This window comes from Rattus rattus, chromosome 1, assembly GCF_011064425.1.
Source record: "Rattus rattus isolate New Zealand chromosome 1, Rrattus_CSIRO_v1, whole genome shotgun sequence".
Taxonomy (NCBI): Eukaryota; Metazoa; Chordata; class Mammalia; order Rodentia; family Muridae; genus Rattus; species Rattus rattus.
In genome coordinates this window covers 159777543-159799039 of record NC_046154.1, presented here as the reverse complement: position 1 = coordinate 159799039, position 21497 = coordinate 159777543, and the positions used below count along the sequence as shown (strand labels likewise).

Sequence of the window (21497 nt, the reverse complement as noted above, 5' to 3'; positions counted from 1 at the left end):
GACTTTTCCCTCATCACCTCTGTTTTCTGGTATTCCTTTAAGGGAGTTATTCCTTCTCTCTGTAAGGTCCTTTATAATTGTCATGAAATAGGATTTTAGGCCAGAATTTTGCTTTACAGGCTTGCCCTGGTAGGAGAATTGAGTTCTGAAGGTACCAAGTGGCATCTGTTTCTGTTGCATATTTTCTTGTGCTCTTATCATGTGGTTAACTCTGGTGTTAACTGGCCTTGTTGTCTCTGACTAGAGCCTGTTTCTTCTTGTAAGCAGGTGGAGTTCTGTGATCTATATTAGAACAGGGTTCTGAGAGTCAAACAGTGCTGTTTATGGTTAGGGAGGCCTCATGTGTCCCTAGAAAGGGCCAGCCCACTCTGATTCTGATTATGGGAGATATCTGTGTCTGGGTGTGGGAGAGAGGTTGAAATGACCAGTCTGCTCCAAGCAGGAGTCAGAGACCAGAAGGAAAATGTCTCTAGAGCAGGGCAGATATGTCCTGAGTCCACTGGCCTCCACTGGGGTCCCTCCTAGAGCAGGTATGGAGCCATCTCACTTGTGAATCTAGTTATAATAGAACTTTTAGAAAATAGGCCATGTCTGGGTGTGTGTGTGTGTGTGTGTGTGTGTGTGTGTGTGTGTGTGTGTGTGTGTGCGGGTCTGGAGCATTTGATCTGTCCCTGGCAAAAAAAAAAGCCAAAAGGAAGGACAAAATAGAAGATATTATGTACAATATTAGGAAATACATTGCCATGCAGATGAATGGATTTGATGCCACATATGTGATCTTGGCACTTGAGAAGCTGAGGAAAATGGACTACTTTTGCTTCATAATTTAAGTACAATCATAGGAACATAGGTGAACAAGAAATGCAAATGTGGACTTACCGAGATGGTAATTTCTTGTTCCCAGAAGACAAAAAGATATCCATTTAAACAGGATCTACAGGGAAAAGTAGAGAGTCTATAAAATACCCAAACCAATTTTCATTTAGAGGACTCCCATCCTGAGGACCTATCACTGAAGAAATCTGGCAGTTATATTAGTTTTCCTTCTATCTTCCTGGTTTATGTTCTAAAATCTTGAATTCTTTGTCCAAAAGGAACAAGCTTGAAAAAAGCTTGAACAACTGCCAGTAGGCCAGTTACATAATGAGATCCTGACTCAAGTTGATGAAGAACAACACCAATAGAACAATCTGGGTTACATAAAGAGGCCCCAATTCAGAAAATAAACAACAAAAAGAGAACAAAGCAGAAGAAACCACAGACAGATAAATGGATGTAGACTGCTACAAAAGAACAATGAGGTTTGAATCCGTGACATGTCGTCTCATGAGAATGTAAAGGATATAGAGAGAAATCAGAGAAGAAAGAGTGGAAATTAGAGCAGAAGAGATTGGGATACTGTAGTTAGTTAGGAGGTGCTTGGAATTAGGAAAATATTCTAGAAGTGAAAAGTGGTTTGGGCGAAGTATTGAGTTTTCTTAGCACCACTTGACAAATGTAAAATTCCAAATGGTTGAATAACCAGAAGGGCAAAGTTTGTATCATGTGTATAAAAACTACAAAAAGAAAAAAATCACTTTTAAAAAAGTGGTCTAAGAAAAGAGTCACCTATGTACAGGTGAGTTTTCAAACAAAGGGAAGAAACTACACTGAAATAAACAAGGAATTGAGTGTCCTGTAAGGAGGAATCTAGAAAGGTTGACAAAGCTCTAATCAAGCATGACACAATTTGAAAGTTAAGGAGAGGGAATAGGGTATGTTGGAGAATTTGGAAGGAGCTGGGGAGGAGAGAAATATAATTAAATTATAATTTCCAAAAGGAAATTCAAAAGTGACTCTCATTTCAAATAATTAATAGTGTAATTTATTTTGAATACAGACCATCTGAAGGACAATATTCCAAATGTCAATGTAAATAGCACTGTCAAGTATCCATCAGAGGAAACAAAATGTTGGAGTCAGACTTATAGTCAGGAAGAGCTGAGCTGTGGCACACAGAGAACACAACTTTAGCATAAAGCCAATGTCTGGAGAGGCAGAAAGGACTCACTCCATTTTTCCTCCAACCCCATGTCACACAGACTGGGTAATGTAGAAAATAGGGAAGATTAGCAAAGATTACCTTTCCGAGATTCCTTCAATTTGGAATATTATCTGATGTTTATAAAATTCAAATGACTTAGTTACAGCTGCTTCTAGGATCAAGATAGAACAGAGGACAGGACAATAAAATTACTTGTATTGCAGTTTCTGTTTATCCACTTTGTAGTTATTGGTCACTTCTATACTGTATCTCTTCCAGATTGACTATCTGAATAGTCTGGAGTCTACTGTCTGTTTTCATAGAAAAGTCTATTCAGGAGGACAAACAGATTGTCTGGAAACAGTGACAACTGACAAAAGTAAGGTGGGAGGAAGAACAGACAGATAAGTTTTCTGTGTCAGAAGCTGCCAACTTTATTACAAAGGCATATTGTCATTGAAACATAGGAAAATGACTGTTGGTCTAGAAGAGACGCAGTAATTCCCTTGGAAATATCATGACTCAATGAGTTTTGCTTTTTTCCCTCTACTGGTAGCAGGTGTTCAGTCCCAAAGTTAGAGTTGGAGATCAAACTGAAGCTCTACGTGGAGCACAATAGACCATCCTTTCAAAAAGGTACACAGAGGATCATAATAATACAAAGATAAGATTTGAATTTTTCAAATATCCCTAAAACCATAAAGAGGACCCAGTGTCTTCAAATCCCATTTAAGCTAGTTTTCTTATTGCTCTAATCAAATACCTGATAGAGAGTATCTCAAGACAGGAAGATTTTATTTCTGCTCAAGGTCTGAAGGCACAGTCCATCATGGTGGTTAAGGCATAGTTACAGGAGTAAGGCAACTGCTCACACAGCGTCCATGGTAAGGAAACAGAGTGAGATGGATGCTGGATGCTGCTGCAGAGCTTGTCTCCCCCACCCCCAGAACCCTAAGCAATGGAGTAGTTTGATCAATAGTTGAAGTGTGTCCTTGTACCTCACATGATGTAATCTAATATAGAAAAATGCAACACAGATATGCCCACAGACAGGTCTTCTCGGTAATACTAGATCCCATCAATTTAATCCAAATAGTAAACACCAGTGTTATTTAACCTCAGGAATTTATAAAGGCCTATGAGCAAATGAGTCTTTTACCTCTTCTGGAGGAAAAATCAGATGACATATATGGCCATGGAAAAAGCAATCACTATCTCAGTTGATAGAGGGAAAGAGAAAGATCCTTGAGAGTAGAAACAAGAGAGTAGAAAAACCGCTTGCCTTCTAGGAGCAAAGGAACTAGCGCCATAAATGGAAACCAGCCTTGTATATTGATCCATTCCTATGTGTAGCTGAAAGAAATTTTCCTGATTAATATCAGGATTCTTATCTATATAATCATTGATAACATAAGTTGCTTCTTAAACACTCAGTTATAGTTAGATTTCCCAATTTTAATGGTTAAAGGTTTAGGTCTGTGTGTGTGTGACACATGATCTAGATACTTTCATTTTTCTATTTATAATTTTATTTGGTTGTTAATAGTATCACCTGTATGATGCAGACAATGTGTGGGAATTCCTTCCCTTATAGCTGTACTTCAGTTCCTCCTTTCTCTAAGAGTAAAAAAGGTGCCTCTGTGAACGAGAATATATACCCTCTATTTCCAATGAAGCTTTGTGCCTAGAACACAAGTGTCCAGTAGCAGGCATGACTTAAGCTCAAGACCTTAATGCAATTAGCATATGGGAAAGCCTGTATATCAAGTGCCAACATGGTTGATCAAATATGCACTTACTCTTCTAATTGGTATTTAAAGGAGTTGGTAGGCACAGCACTTGTGTTCAAGCAGATTTTTGCAGAATAATGTGACTTCAAACTCCTGACTTTGATGTGATGTTGATGCGTGGCATTGTCACCATTTTAACCAAAACAAGTTCATTGGATTCTATTTTACCCATGTAATTAATGGCTTTACTCCTATCACATTTGTATGAAAATATTTCCTTTTCTCCCAGTCGCAAAGTTTGTAAGCACCATTTATTTAGTTTCCCCCAGTATGTATAGACACTTGGAGGGATGTATGTGTATGAATCACAGCAGAACCCTGTAAATGAGATACTGAATGAATTGTTATTTAATTAAAAATCAAATCAAGGCTGAAGATAAAATGAATGTCTGATCACTTGGATGGTCCCTATCTGAACAAATTCGACTAATGATAAACAAACATTACAAAACACTTGATTGAAACATAGGTTGCCATGAAGGTGAGAAGCCCCAAGTAGTGACTATATTAAGATCAAGGAATAATAATAAGGGGGTTGGGGATTTGGCTCAGTGGTAGAGCACTTGCCTAGCAAGCGCAAGACCCTGGGTTCAGTCCCTAGCTCCGAAAAAAAAAAAGGAAAAAAAAAGAAAAAGAAAAAGGAATAATAATAAGTAATCTGATGGAGGCTTCCTGGCAGTAGGAAGGTAAAATGGTTTGAAAATACTTTCCAACACTGGCCAAGGTGAAGGCAGATGAATTGTTGTTAAGGTGTCCTGAAAGACACTTTTGCAAATTTGAACTTGATTTTCCTCATCTTGGTCACCAAGTGTCTCGGTTTTAGATAAAATGCTGAATGCTTAAGAAGTGGTTGTACATGTAGGCCTAACATGGACTTGTAGAACTTGTAGGACTTGTAGGCAAATATATGTGATCTTTGTATGTAAGGGAGAAGTGAGTACTTGTGCATGCAGTAGCAAGAACTAAACCTAAAGCCTCAGCTGTCATCTGCAATCTAAGCATGGCTATTTACTTTCTAAATGATCTCTAGAACTGACTTCAATTATCCTGTTTTTCAATAATTTCAATAGATACATATTTGTATTGTAAATTCACACAGATACACGTACACACACACACACACACACACACACAATGACAAGTTATTTTGGGATACCTTTGTGAGGTTGATTATAAAATCTCTGGAATTATATCATAACATGTATGTGATAGATTAGGCTCTATATAAACAGTAGTGTTAATTACAGTCATGCCTATGAATAATTTTGCTAAATTCATCATGGTTATAAAATGGTCACAACATTCTGTTACACTAATGAAATTTTCTGTTACATTAACAGTCAGAGAGTGAGAAGTTTGCTTGGAATATCTCCTAGGGCAGCCTTAGTGTACCTTAATGAAACCCATTTAACATGTGCTGTGACTGTGTTATTTCACTTCTATTACATATTTTATTAAGTAAATTTATTATAATAATTGTTCACAGACCAAGAAACAATGAAAGATCATATTTATGCACAGACACATTCCCTTTAATTTTATATTTTTAAAATTCTTTGCAGAACTGAGCATCATCATGCTGTCTCTTCAGCAACCCTGTTGATTACAGATGCTACCACAGGCTTTTATCACTGTGCACCAAGTTTAATTCTACTTTTATATTATTGATAATGATAACATAAATAATCACGTGGCTTTTATTTTAAGGAAAATACCATATATCTCAGGCTGGTCTCATTCTTGCTATGTAGTTGAGGATGACCTTGAATATATGATATCCTGACTTCACATGTGAAGTTCTGAGATTATAGGCATTAATTACCACCTTATTGTATGTGCTGTTGGGGTCTATGATGCTTCTCACACACCCAATGCATCTTGCTTGCTAGGCAATCACTGTACCAGCTGAATCACAGCCATAGTCACCTCATGATTTTCTAAAACTTTAATCTGTGTTGGAATGAATAAATGTGAAATAGCATGAAAGAAAATGAAGACTTGAGAGACTTGCAGACTCTCACTGTTGAAACACATGAAAATATAGACAGTGGGATCCCTGTTCTTCACAAAGATGCCCTTCGTCTCAAACCCTCATCTTTACTGTGCTGGACGTCTGTATCCACAGCTTTTTGGTTTCTGCCTCTCCTTTACATTACACCTTAGTTCCAAGTCCACACTTACAACCAAAGAACTTCTTCATTCATTTATATTAGAGACATTTTCAACATTAATTTTTAAGTTATCAATGTTTTATCAGATGTTTTAATATTTTTTTTTTTGTTCTTTTTGCAGAGCTGGGGACCGAACCCAGGGCCTTGCGCTTCCTAGGCAAGCGCTCTACCACTGAGCTAAATCCCCAACCCCTGTTTTAATATTTTTAATTTATGTATTTATTCACTTTACATTCCAATATCAGTCCCCCTCTCCTCCCAGTCCTTCCTCACAAAGATCTTCCCCAGAATTCCCCCTCCTCTTCTCACACCCTTCATTCCAACCCATTTTTCCCTGGCACATCAAGTCATTGCAGTACTAGGTTCATAACTCCCTGTGAAGTCAGATAAGGTAGTACAGTTGTGTTAAGTGTAGTTTTAAAATCACTCCCATCTTTGCCTGGGTTCAGACCATGCTCTGGCCCCTCCCAGCTTCCCTTATGTTCTTCTCAGCCTAAGATCCTGGAGGTGACTTTCTGTGACCAGCTCACTCGCTCCAGAGACCCTTGAATCCTTTGATAAAAGACACAAATACAACTTGTCAATTCACAGCTTGACTTCTGTGGCAGAATTCCTGAGCCCAGATAGGAGGCTGCCTAAACAAGCCTTCCTTAACCAAATTATCTCTGTTTCTTGCTTTCCCTAAACTCACTGGCTAGTCGAACTCAGCCCCTGTCAAACACCCTTGGCCACCCAACTACGGTAGAGGCCACAGGCCATAGCTCTCCTCCTCTCCCATGAAGGCCTTAAGTGACTGCTGCCTTCTTCATCCAAAGCATGACAGAACAGCCCTCTCTACTTGCCTGCCTCTCCTTTCTCCCTCAGACCAGGAAGTCCTGTCTATACATTCTGCCCTGCAATTGACTCCCAGCCTTCTTTATTGAAAAATCAAGAACCAATTAGGGTACAAGACTTTAACAACAGAACCTCCATTACAGAGTTGGGGAATGGGATCTGCAGGTAGGAATGCAACAGTTTCAGAGACAGCACCAGCTACAGTTCTTGGGATACCCACATGAAGAGCAAGCTGCATATCTGTTTCTTACGGTTGGTAATTAAGTCTCCAATAGTTCTCAAGGGTCCAGGTTAGTTGATTCTGTTGGTCTTATAGTTGAAACCCGTTCCTCCTGTGTCCCTCAATCCTTCCCTCAATTCTTCTGCCAGACTCCTTGAGCTCCATCTGTTTGTCTGTGATTCTCTGCATCACTTTCCACTGACAGCTGACTGGAGCCCCTCAGAAGACAGGTTTTCTAGGCTCCTGTCTGAAAGCATAATACAGTATCATTAATATTGTCAAGGATTGCTTCTTGTTTCTTGCCCATGGGATGTGACTCTGTTTGGGGCAGTCATTGGTTGGCCATTCCCTCAGAAACTGCTCTTCATCCCTGCATATCTTGTAGGCAAGACACCTTTTAGGTCAAACGTTTTGTGGGGGGTTGCTATCTTTATTCCTCCACTGGGAGTCATTCCTAGCAACATGCAAATGCCACTGCTATGTCCACATTACCTACTATTAGAAGTATTAATTAGTGTGCCCTCTGTAGGCCCCCAAGGGCCTCCTTTCATCATAGGTCACTGGCTTGATCTAGCAGTTGCTCCCAACTCACTGCTTATTTCCATTCTCTCTGCCCTGCCCTCCCCACATTGGATTATCCTGTATCCTGCTCCTTTCCCTATCACCCCTACAACTCACATCCCTCCCTCCACCCACCTCTTATATCTATGTTTCCCCTTATGAGGAAGATTCAGCCTTCCTTCCTTGGGCTTATTTGGGCCTTTTGATTATAGTATGGTTCTTTTGTACTTATGACTTATATCCACTTGTCCTACTCATGATTGGCAGTATTAATATTGTAAAAATGGCCATCTTGCCAAAATCAGTCTACAGATTCAATGCAATCCCCATCAAAATTCGATCTCAATTCTTCATAGAGTTAGAAAGAGAAGTTTGTAAATTCATTTGGAATAACAAAAAACTCAGGAAACCTAAAGCTATCCTCAAAGAAAAATGAGTTTCTGGAGGAATAACCCTCTTTGATGTCAAGCTGTATTACAGAGTATTGGTAATAAAACTGCAAGGTATTGGTACAGAGACAGGCAGGGAGATCAATGAAAAAGAATTGAAGATCCAGAAATAAACCCATATATCTATGGTCACTTGATCTTTGACAAAGGAGCTAAAAATTATCCAGTGAAAAAAAGATAGCATTTTAAGTAAATGGTGCTGGTTCAACTGGCAGTCAGCAAGTAGAGGAATGCAAATTGATTGAGACATGTACAAAGCGTTAAGTCCAAGTAGATCATGGACCTCCACATAAAACCAGATACACTCAAAGTAATAGAGGAAAAAGTGATAAAGAGCCTAGAACATATGGGCACTGGAGAAAATTTCCTGAACAAAGCACTAATGGCTTATGCTTTAAGACCATGATTCAAAAAATGGGACCTCATATAATTGCAAAGCTTCTATAAGGCAAAGAACACTGTCATTAGGAAAAAATGGCAACACAGATTGGGGAAAGATCTGATAGGGGGCTAATATTACACACACACACACACACACACACACACACACACATATATGTTAGATTCCAGAGAATCAAATAACCCTATTTAAAAATGGGGTACAGAGCTAAACAAAGAATTCTCAGGTGAGGAATATCAAATGGCTGAGAACTACCTAAAGAAATGTTCAACATCCTTAGTCATCAGCAAAATGCAAATGAAAACAACCCTGAGATTCCACCTTACACCAGTCATAATGGCTATGATCAAAAGTATAGGTGACAAGAGTTGATGGCGAGGAAGTAGAGAAAGAGGAACACTCTTCCATTGTTGGTGGTATTGCAAGTTGTACACCCACTCTGGAAATCAGAGTGGAGGTTCCTCAGAAAATTAGACATATTACTACCTGAGGACCCAGTTATACCTCTCCTGGGCATATACCCAAAATACGCTCCAAAATATAACAAAGACACATGTTCCAGTATGATCATATCAGCCTTATTAACAATAGTCAGAAGCTGGAAAGAACCCAGATGTCCTTCAACAGAGGAATGGATACAGAAAATGTGGTACATATACACAATAGGGTACTACTCGGCTATTAAAAACAATGACATCATGAAATTCATAGGCATATGGATGGAACTAGATAATAGTTCCCAAAAGGACAATTAAATGTACTTTTCAAGATATAGCAAAATTTTCACGAACAGAATCTAAGTTCCATTTCAAATTCAGTTAGTTCCCAATTGTACGCGCTTGTAATAATGTACTTTTCAAAATATAACAAAATTTTCACGAATGGACTCTCAGTATTTTTGCGAATTCAGTTAGTTCCCAATAAGACCCACTTGTAATAAGTGTGCTTTTCAAGATATAGCAAAATTTTCACAATGGAAACTCAGTATCTTGGTGAACTCTGTTAGTTCCCAATAGGATGCCCTTGTAATAAGTGTACTTTTCAAGATATACCAATATTTTAACAACTGGAATTTCAGTTTCTTGGCAAATTCAGTTAGTTCCCATAAGGACACACTTGTAATAATTGTACTTTTCAAGATATAGCAAAATTTTGACGAACGGAATCTAAGTTCCATGGCGAATTCAGTTTGTTCCCGATAGGCCTCACTTGTTATAATGTACATTTCAAAATATAGCAAAATTTTCATGAACAGACTCTCAGTATCTTGGCTAATTCAGTTAGTTCCCAAAGGACACGCTTGTAGTAAGTGTAATTTTCAAGATTCAGCAAAATTTTCACGAACAGAATCTCCGTATAATGGCAAATTCACTTAGTTCCCAACAATATGTGCTTGTAATACGTGTACTTTTCAAGATATAGCAAAATTTTCACGAACGGAATCTCTAAGTTCCATGGCCAATTCAGATAGTTCCCAATAGCACACATTTGTAATAAGTGTAGTTTTCATGATAAAGCAAAATTTTCAAGAACAAAATCTTCGTTTCTTGGCAAATTCAGTTAGTTCCCAATAGGACACACTTGTAATAAGTGTATATTTAAAGATATATCAAAATTTTCACAAACGGAATATAATTTCCATGGTGAATTTCTTGCTTCTCCTGGCTTGCTCAACTTGCTCTCTTATAGAACCCAAGAACTCCAGCCCAGGGACAGCACCACCCACAATGGGCTGGATCCTCCCCTCTTGATCACTAGTTGAGATCACTGCCTTGCAGATCGGTCTCATGGAGACATTTCCTCAACTGAGTCTCCTTTCTCTGTGATAATTTCAGCTTGTGTCAAGTTGACACACAAACCAGCCAGTATAGTCACCTACCCCAGAATTCCCTAATGTACCTTAAAACAGGCCTGCAAGCTCATTGGTGGTCTCTCTGACTTGCTAATGAGGGGCTCCAGCATGCTGGACTTCTGCAGAATAAAACACTCAATGTCTTTTCATACTATTTGAGTCCGAGTATCATTATTCGGCGAGCCATGGGCCCTCATACTTGTGACTATTATGTAAAATGTTTGAGATGTTCTAACTTAGATCACAACAACCCTAAAGGTGTAAATGTCATCTGACAGCATCTGAAACCTGTACCAGAGATTTCCCTTCTGTGGTATTAGCTAATTTAACCTAATTTCCTTATTAATTCACTTAGTAAATTAATTCAGGACTATTTTTTGTTTTATTATTATAAAAGATCATGGGACTACTCCTCTAGTGTCAGGTCCAAAAGAAACTCCAGTTCCCCGAATCCCAAGAGGCAGTCCAATGAGCTCAGCCTGTGGCAGTCAGGTAAGAGTCAGCATTCCTCTGGAACATGTGAAACTAGCTTCTGTTCCTCTTACCCAGCAGAAGGGACACATGGGTACCTGTGGTTCTCATTGCCATGTGAGAGATCCAGGCTTCTTCAATGTTACAGGTACCCAGGTATTAGTGCATATTTCAGAGTCCATGCCAGCATCCCAGCCTCCTGCGTTCACAGGCTCCCTGACCCCAGCCAGTCAAATTCCTTACAACCCTACTAGTCTCCCTGTTTTCTCTGTTCTCTATGCTCCTGCAGAGAGTCTGGCCCTGTCCAGAATGTTGACCATGTTCAGTTTACAGCTTTCTTTTTCTGCTCTGGACTCTTCTAAATGCCTCTGGCTGGTCTCTCTCTCTCTCTCTCTCTCTCTCTCTCTCTCTCTCTCTCTCTTTCTCTCTCATCATATATCCAGCAAGTTGAATCCACATTTCTGGTCACAGTTATTTGACTCTTAGCCTCTTGAAAGCAAGTGCTTTGTTTTGTGCCAATAGCTGTATGTGTAAAATGCACATCAGAATACAGAGCTTAATATGAAATACATCAGTGTTAATGACATCATTAGTAAATGTCTTTATACTGATTATATGTTAAATGATAATGCATTGACTAGAACCATGATGTATGACTCAAATTTCACTCATTTCTTTTGACCTATTATTTTTAAAATATAGGACTATTAGAAAATTTGAAATCACAAATGGGATTTGTATTTTATTTCCATTATGTGTTGCTGGTCTAATTTTTTCTTTTGCTTAACCTTTAAAAAAATGCCTTTTCATAGAAGAAAGTTATGTTTCTCCCCAGTGTCTTACCGTTGTGGAGGAAAGGGATCCATGAAGCACTGGTGACATGGTTCCTTCCTCCAGTAGGCTTCTCTGCTTTAAAAGTGGCTCCCAAGCTTGTCCTGTTGCAGAGCCCTACTCATAAGGTTTTTGACTGGAGACTTACCCTAAGGCCACCAGCTAGCTAGCACACTGAATTCCTGTCTCCATCTCCTGGCTCAGTGTTGCTGATGCATGCCATTTCTGGTGACTCTGGAAAGCAGAACCTCCTGCTGGGCTCCCTGAAGGGACAATGAAGAGAGCCTTCCCAACCCTCCCTCAACTCCAACTGAAGAATGAAAAGAAAGAAATGTTCTAAGGAGCCCCTGGGAAGTGTGGGGGAGCCCTGCTGTTCTGTAAAAGGCAGTTTAAGGAAAAAACTTCACAGAAAACCAGTTATTACCTCTTAAGACCTTTCCTTTAACCTATATCACACTGTTCTGTTCTTTCTTTTTTCTTAGAGAGGAACAAAGCAGTGTGTGATAAATTGTATATTCTTCCTGTGTTGCCCTTGGAAGCAGCCCAGTGAGTCCATGCAGTCTCAGACAGAATGATTGGCACGGAAATCCTTCCAGGGCAGAGTGGTATGGGTTCAGGAAAATGGAAAGGAATGTGAAGAAAGGGCAGCTGGACCTACACACAAGAATCCTGTCAGCTTCCAAAGCTCCTGAAAGAGTTTCCTAGGCCCTTTCTGATTCTTCCTGGCTTCAGGCTTCTTTCTGTTTACCAGGGGAATCAAGATTGAGGTTTCCTGTGGACAGTGCAGGTCTGCTAGTTCCTGGTTTTAGCCATTTTGTGCTGTCTGCTTCTTCCCATATTCCTTATCTTTGAGTGGAAAGTTTTATACACAGTGGTTAATTTTATCCCAGTATTCTGTATGGTTAAGAACATGGATTCTGGAAGCACACAAAGTCTGAGGTAACAACAAAGGCTGTACTGACCTAAACTGTTTTAGTCAGGGTTACCACTGCCTTGTTGAAACCACAAGGAGAGAAATCCGGGGAGGAAAGTGATTTCACCTCATAGTATCATTGTAGGAAGCCAGGACAGGAACTCAACAGGGCAGGAACCTGGAGGAAGGAGCTGCTGCAGAGGCCATGGAGGGGTGCTGCTTACTGACTTACTCTTCATGGCTTGCTCAGCCTGCTTCCTTTTGGCTCCCAGGCCCACCAGCTCCGGGATGGCCCCACCCGCAATGGGCTGGGTCCTCCCATATCAGTCATTGAGAAAATAACTTACAGTCAGATGTTATGGAGGCATTTTCTCAAATGAGTTTCCCTCCTTTCAGATAATACTAGCTTGTATTAAGTTGACACAAAACTAGCTAGCCAAGTCTCCCTTCCTCTGTAAGTGGGAGGACTGACCCCATTCCCTATGCAGAGACTGCTGTGAGTGGGACTGTTATAGTTTCAGTAACAGAAGTGGGCAAGGAATCGCTCAGAATTCAAGACGCTAAAGCTAGCTTAGGGTAAGGGAATTAGCTTCCTGGTGGGCAGCATCCCAAAGTCTCCATAGGCCTGCTGTTTTACTCAGTCAATTATTTTCTGCAGAAATAGCTTCTTCTCTGGAGAAGGAAACACCCATGAACCACCAAACTTGACCATATGGCTAATGCTCACACAATCAATTGTTCCTCTCCCTTGGGGAGACTGTTCCCACACCTAGGTACATTTTGCTCTCTTTTAGAAACCCACATTTGTACTCTCCTGTGTACTTTCTTCTGAGCGTGTCTCTTTCTGTTAAGTCTTGTGATTAAGCCCATAATGAAATATGTTTAATAAAAGTCTTCAACCCTTCTTTATAAACTGTTTAAACCCAAAATTATTTTTATTATTGAAGCTGTGAATCCTGGTTTGTCCTTAGTCAAGGTTCCTAAAATTCCTAGGGAACTCATCAAGTTACCAAGGTCAGCAGCATGGAGTTGTGTCTCTGTCCCCTCACTGCTGAGGTGTGCTGGCATTTGAGAAGCGGCTATCATTGAGAAGTTAGTTCCTTTAGTATACCTGGGGAAAAGGACCAACCTCATCCTGGCAAACACAGGGACACAGAAGAGAAAACTACTTACTAAATTTGATGCAAGCCTTCCTAAATTCCCCATTGGATCCCACTTATTCCTTTATCATCTGATCTAAGCTGACCTCATGCCTGTCCACTCTTTATCACAACCATGTCAACAAAACAAAACAAACAAAACAACAGCAGCAGCAGCAGCAGCAGCAACAACAACAACAACACATTTGCTGCTCCATTGTGTCTTCATTTCTTTATGACCATTACTGGGAAATTCAGGCTGCCTTTCTGAGAGCTCCTCATCTCATAGATAAAAGAACTTAACAAACTCAAGAGGAAGCTGAAGGCCCATTTTATGGAGTTTGAGAGGACAGTATCAACAAGGCAGGCACCATAGAACTTCCTCAACTGGCAGGAGAGAAATGGGCAAAAGAAGAAAGAAACCCATGCTTTCAGGGTTAGATATAAAGAAAGCAAGCAGGTTCAACATGGAGACCTGCAGAATAATATTCAGGGGCATTGAAGACGAGGGGATGGGTGGGTAATGGGTAGGTAGGGGTGGGTGGTGGCTGGTGGCTGGGGGGTGACATGTCTTCCAAGTTAGAGACCAAGAAAGCAGGCAGGTTCAATATGGAAGTTTGCAAAATCAGATGCATTGGTTTGTGTGGGTGGGTGGGGGTGGGGGTGTCTTCAGAGAGAGTGGGAATGCTCCCAATATTATGGCCAACAGATTTAGGAATCTCATCAGTAGTTATAAGGGGTGATGTAGAGGGGTCAGGATGATAAAAATTACAGTTTTTGAGTTAGAACTTGCGAAGATGTCAGACTTAGTGAAGGTGAATTTTTGTCAGGATTTCTGTTGCTATGATAAACACAAGGACCAAAGCGAGGTGGAAGGGAGAGGTTTATTTCATTTTAAAGTTTGTCCTTCATCATCCATGGACGACGGACAGAGCAGTAACTCAAGGCAGGATCCTGGAGGCAGGAACAGAAACAGAGGCTGGGGAGAAAAAGAAAGCTTATTGGCTTCTTGCTCATGGCTTGCTTCCTTATACTACACAATAACCCCTATCTAGGTGGCCTCACCCACAGTAGGCTGGGCTCTCCTGCATTAGTCCTTAATCAAGAAAATTCCTCCACAGACTTCTGTATAGGCCCGTTTAAGGGGAGAATTTTTCAAGAGAAGTTCCTTCTTTCCTGTTGATCCTGATTTTTGCCAAGGTGAACAAAAAGAAAAAATAAATCTAACCAGGACAATCTGTAAGCAGCTGCATCAAGGGAAGGGCTCCCTTGATCATCGAAGGGATAGTTATCTCTTGTATCCTTATAAGGTCTTTAGATGACTTATGTTTCAAGGTTATAGTTTTTGAAGTTTGTTTTCTGTCCATGTGATTGACAAGCCCATCTGAATTAATTTTATGGGAGGAGCCGAAGGTATGTATCTATATTATAGGCCTTGAATAATTCAGATTGTCATGTTTTCACTCAGAGAGAAATATATAATTCATATCTTATTCTTTTGACCAAAAATCATGTAAGGGGCTGGAGTGATAGCTTAGTGGTTAAGAGGACCAGCTGCTCATCCACAGCACCCAAGTTCAAGTCTCAGCACCCACTTCATGACTCATAACCTTTTGCAGGATATAAAAACACCTAAATGAAATGTAAAAAACAATGATATTGATCCTGGTGACACACATACCTTAATTCCAGCATTTGGAAGGCAGAAGCCCAGAGATCTCTGTGAGTTCTAGGTCAGCCTAGTCTACACAGTGAGTTCCTGGATAGCCAGAGATGCACACTAAATTGTTCCAAATATATGCCTTTAAGAAGAAATGATATTGAAGCTGTAGCAAAAAAAAGTGTCCAAATTCTCCAACAAGGATAAGATGGGACAGATGCACTGTTGAATTATATCAGATATTTTAAGACTGTGTGTGTGTGTGTGTGTGTGTGTGTGTGTGTGTGTGTGTGTGTGTGTGTGTGTGTGTGTGATGTACTTATTATGGAGAGAGTCCATTTATACCTTCGGGAGAATGCGCTCATGTGTGTGCATGTGTGTAGAGCAGCATTTTGCAATTTGTGGATTGCAGCCCCTTTGTAATGTCATAGTTAGGGGTCACCACAACACAAGGACTCTATTAAAGGGCTACAGCTTTAGGAAGGGTGAGAAGCACTGATATACAGACTACACATCAATATTGAATGTCTTTCTTTTATTGTTAAGACTCTATTGAATAGCCATAAGAATCCTGATCAAAACCACAAATGCTCCCTGTACCACATTACCTAATTTCAAAATTAGACAGAGTCGGGATAACAAAAGACAGGATTTTGTAGAAACACATACATTATGTGTCAATGGAATAGAACAGAGGACTGAGAAATAAGCCATGTAGTCACAGCCATCTGATTCCTACTTCATAAATGTGTGTTGGAGAAAAGGTATTCTTAAACAGGTGATGTCAGGCAAATTGAGTAGCTACACATTGAAGAGTAACACTAGATCCCAGTCCCTCCTGCTCTATGAAAATGACCTCAAAATGGATCAAAGACTGTAACTTAAGCCCCCAAAGTATTCTTGAGAGGATATCTTTGCTCAATCGTTCATCTAACCCAGAATAAATCTACATCCTATAAAGAAGTAAAGTAGGGAAGGACAGTGTGGCACATTCTATTTCTAATCCTAACTCGAGTCACCATAAACAGGTAAAACTCTGTGAGGTCAGGCCATCCTTCTTTACATAGCTTGTTTTAGACCATCTAGGGCTTTACAGTAAGATCTTATCTCAAAACCAAACCAAAATAAAACAATAGCTAATAAGCAATATAATTAGGAGATGAGCAAATGATCTGAACAGAAATTTCTCTCTCTGTGTCTGTCTGTCTGTCTGTCTGTCTGTCAGTTTCTGTCTCTCTGTGTCTTTGTGACTCTGTGTCTCATGCGTGAACATGTGTGTGTTTCTGTGTGTGTGTGTGTGTGTGTGTGTGTGTGTGTGTGTGTGTGTGTGTGTGTGTGAGGGTGTGTGTATTACTCGGGCCTGCACCCAGAACTGGATGTTGGGTAAATATTCTACCACTAAGCCACACTTCCAGCCCTCAACTGCTAAACAGATGTACAGAAAACCAATAAATGTGATTTTAGCAACCAAGGAAATACAACTAGAAACTCCACTGAAATTCCATGTCACCCCAGGCAAAATGATGATTCTGTATGTAAAGAAACTTAGATCCTGGCCTGATGACCCAGGTTCAATACTTAGAACCAATGTAAAGGTGGGAGAAGGAACCAATTCATACAGACTCTCTCTGACCCTCAGCTCTGCCCTGTGGTACACATATTCCCTGACATAAATATCACTCACACATCCAAATACTATTTGTGTTTTTGGTTTTTAATACAGAAATAAATAGATATAGGTTTATATTGCTGATAGGAATGTAATGGCTGTAGAGAATAATATGGAGGTCACTGAAGGAACTAAAAACAGAACCACTATCATAATCCACATGTACTACTCCTGGTGGATACTCAAGGGAAAATATGAAGTTGGCCTCAGAGTTTATCAGTACATGGACAGGTGAAAAATTATTTTTTCCAGAAATGCCTGATGTCTAGAGTGTGCCTGTGACTGAGCCTCCAGCTTATGTGGGACTCAGTCCTGGATCCATTCCTGCAGGACCAGAAAGCACCTTGCAACCACATTTCCAGCCCAGTGGCCTTAGAGGTCAGTTCAGGGCCTGAGGATTGGTTCCAGTTTGCTCAGGGTTCCCTCGAAATACTGCAATTTTGCTTCCAGTGGTATCTGACATCCATGTGGGTATGAAATCCTGAAGTCTGAGGTGCCAAAGGTTACTGCCAGGCCTCAAGTCTTCCTCTCTATGGTTCTAGAGGTTACTTTGTGCCTGTAGCACTGTGTTCAGTCCCATGATTGTAGACAGGCTATCTGGTCTGAAATTGGGTATCCAGTCTCCAACAGGATTTTAGAAATCTGTGAGTCTAATCTTTCTGAGTTCAAGGCCATACTGGTCAACAGATCGAGTTCCCAGAGAACCAGAGCTACACAGTGAAACCCTGTATTAAAAAAGGAAGGAAGGAAGGAAGGAAGGAAGGAAGGAAGGAAGGAAGGAAGGAAGGGAGAAAAGAAAAGGAAAGAAAACTAAAAGAAATAATCTTAAAAGCAGCATGAAAGAAAACAATAGCTAACAAAGAACTGAATCTTGAAGCTGTGCTATGCTCTGGGAGCTAGAGATCTGAGATTAATGTCTTACCTTCCATCTCATCTCCAGCAAGGAGTGGGTGGGAGCAAAGTCCTTCATTTCAAAGCTCAGGCTTGCTCCTCTGGTCAGGCGGCTGCCTTGTTCCTGAGATTCATGCTAGGGGCTTCTGTATTTAATATTCCTGTAGCTCTCCCTCCTTGGTATTTCTGCAACTGGGTTTGAATAGGCAAAGGCCACCAAACCTTGTATTCCTCTTGAAGTATTCCTGGATTAGAAGTTAACTCAGAGCAAACCAGCAATTAGTAATCAGCTGAGCTATTTACAGGTATGCATGTAGAGTCTCTCCTGAATTATGTAGTGCATGTGCGCTCTCAAATAGAGAATAGAGAAATGGCCATCTGTCTTTCCACCCTGTCTTCCCCAATGGTTATCAGGATCCTGTGCAATCTGAGTATCCTGGCTTCTTAGATGTTCTCCTGACTTTAGAGTCTCCATTGTCTGGTGTTATTCCCATATGCTGGGAAGAACTCAACTGTGTTCTGAAGGATACACAGGGTTAGTGAAAGGAGATGAACATGAATGAGCCTTCTAGACATAGAACAAGCTGGCACCTGGGAAGAAGCAGATTGGGCTGAAGAAAAGTGTTTTTCAGGCATCCGTCATGCCAGTGACATAAGGTGTGGAAATTAGGAAGGTAACCTGAGCAAGGTTTCCCTGTAGAGACAGTGGGTTATCTAGGAGGCAGCTAGAATTTTTAACCCAGAGCTCAGGGAGTTGTTCTCAGTACATCCTCTCCAAACTCACTTTGTGGTGCCTGCATTAGGTTTAAAATGGACCTAACTCATCCACTAGACAGCAACAATGATGCATATAAAAGGCATAGTCTACTTGAGTTCTCAAACTCAAAACCACCCAACACAATTCCAGATCCAACCCAGGTCACCTAAAAAGCAATTTTAAAAGGGAATGAATGCTGCCATTTATCAAGAACTTAAATGCAGGACAATTCCATTTATTACCCCTAGAAATTCATTTATTGTGTTTGGGTTCTCAAGATGGTGACTCCCTATGTAACTGACGAGACCGGCAGCAACTACATTGCCTCAACACAGAGACCCGATGGGACACGGCACAAGCAGCTGAGGGTCAAAGGAGGATACGTGCTCCAAGAAGCCCAGCCTATGAAAACAAGTATGTGAAGTTTTTCAAGAGTAAACCAGAACTTCCCCCAGGGCAGAGTCCTGATGCCACCACACAGGTCACCCCATCCAGACCTGACAGTGGTGAAGCAGGCCTCTCCAAGACAGCCAAACGCAACCTGAAGCAGAAGGAGAAGAGGAGGCAGCAGCAGGAGAAAGATGCAGAGGCCTTGAGCAGGACCCTTGATAAGGTGTCTGTGGGACACTCAGCCCAGACACCCAGTGCTCACCATGGCCCCCAAGCCACATCTCTAGCTGCCTTCCATGCACCCGACTCTGTTGGCACCACAGAGAAAGCCAAGAAGATCAAGAACCTAAGGAAGAAACTGATAGGTGGAGGAGCTGCAGTAACACCTCCAGGCCGGGCAGTTCAGCAGAGAACAGCTAAAGAAGCTGACATGGCACAAGGTTCTGGAGGAGGAGCTGGAGGACTTGGAGTTGGGCCTGTGAGGCTTCAGGAATAGGGGAGTGGACTGAAGAACAAACCATGGGGTTCTCTGGGGTCCAGGGAGCATGGGCCACAGCAGTCGGGGGCCACCCCCATAATGGCTCACTTTCCCCTCCTATGGCCCGACTCTGTCCTCTGGATCCTAGGATCTCTCTTCTTCATCCCTTCTCCTTCTTAGCTCCAATTTTTGAACTTTTCCCTTCCATCCCATTGTTCACAATCTGAGTGATGACCCCAGGTACCTCTGCTGTTGATCTGGGTGTCTTGTTGAAAAGGAACCCCGAGAGGGTGGGAGTCTGTCAGGGATCTGAGGTTGAGGGTACAAGGAGTACCCAAGATTTGGAGTCTTGGTTCCTGTTCAGTGTTTATGAATAACTTCCCTGGCCACCCGAACCACCATCACCTCCTCCTCCTCCTCATCTTCCTCATCTTCTTCCTCCTCTTCCTCTTCCTCCTCCTCCTCCTTTTCATCTTTTATTTAAGAAAGTATGAATAAATTCTTGTAGACACCAAAGAAGTTCATTTATTGTTTGTAGCAAACCTATGCTCTGTTGAGATATAGTGGTTTCCATAGATTTATTTATTTGCTTGTATTTGTTTGTTTCTTTGTTTTTATGTCCACGGGTGTTTTGCTTGCATGTATATCTGTGCACTAATGTGTGTGCCTGGTGTGTAGAAAGATCAGAAGAGGGCATGAGATCCCTGGCACTAGAGTTATGGAGTGTTGAGAGCTGCCACGTGGGTACTAGGGCTCCAACCCAGGTCATCTGGAAGAGCAGCCACTGTGCTTAACTGCTGATTCATTTCTCCAGCTCATTTCCATATTTCAAATACAGAAAAGTGGAAATCTTGGGATTAACCATCCAGGTAGACAAGGCCAAACAATGACCACACCCAGCTGTATAGGCTATGAACTTTCATTTTCTTTTGTTTGTCTTCCATGATCTGTGAAGGGACAGCCTGTGTCTCATAAGCTGAGAAGGGCCTGAATACATAGCCCTATTTTTACTGAAGCGGGGAATGTTGGGAGTTCCTCCCCTAGAAATCTATCAATGTGAACTTTTTCAAGATCTGATCAACTTGTGAGGAATTAACCCAGCACCATTGGTCACAAATTCATTTTTTTCAGTATTTTTTTCATTTATTGAAATTTTTTACTTACATTTCAAGTGTTATTTCCTTTACTTGTTTCCTGGACATAAGCCTTCTATGCCATCCCCCTCCCCTTCTTCTATTTGGTGTTCCCCATCCAATTTGTCCCCCCCCCCCATATACACCTACACTGGCGGATCCAGCCTTGGCAGAACCAAGTGCTTCTCCTTCCATTGGTGCCCAACAAGGCCATCCTTTGCTACATATACAGCTGGAGCCATGGATCAGTCCATGTATAGTCCTTGGGTAATGGTTTAGTCCCTGGGAGCTCTGGTTGGTTGGCATTGTTGTTCTTATGGGGTTGCAAACCCCTTCAGCTCTTCCAATACTTTCACTTTTTCCTCCAATGGGAAGCCCAGTCTCAGTTCAATGTTTGCTGCTAGCATTCACCTCTCAAGAGGCAGGACCACTGAAATGCAGATGCTTCATTCCTTGTTAAAAGGGAGAACAAATATATTCATAGGTGGGGATATGGAGGCAAAAGTTTGGAGCAGAGACTGAATGAATGCCAATTCAGAGACTGCCCCACATATGTATATAGGCTCTATATATCTATTTATCTATATCTATATCTCTATATATCTATATCTATCTATATGTGTGTGTGTGTGTGTGTGTGTGTGTGTGTGTGTGTGTGTGTGTGTGTGTGTGTAACCAAAAGTAGATAAGATTGATGAAGCTAAGGAGTGCATGAGGACAGGAGCCTGCTGTAGCGATCTACTGGAAGGCACAGACAAATCATGTCAATTACAGAGGCGAATGCTAGTAATAAATCATTGAGCTGAGAACTGGACCCAAGATGGACGAATTAGAGAAAGGGTTAAAAGAGCTAAAGGGACTTGCA

At 41.1% G+C, this 21497-nt stretch overlaps 1 pseudogene; it reads left to right on the top strand.

The window, feature by feature from the left end:
* The first annotated feature begins 1145 nt into the window (after positions 1-1145).
* Positions 1146-19693, top strand: LOC116907246 (annotated as a pseudogene).
* The last annotated feature ends 1804 nt before the right edge of the window (positions 19694-21497 follow it).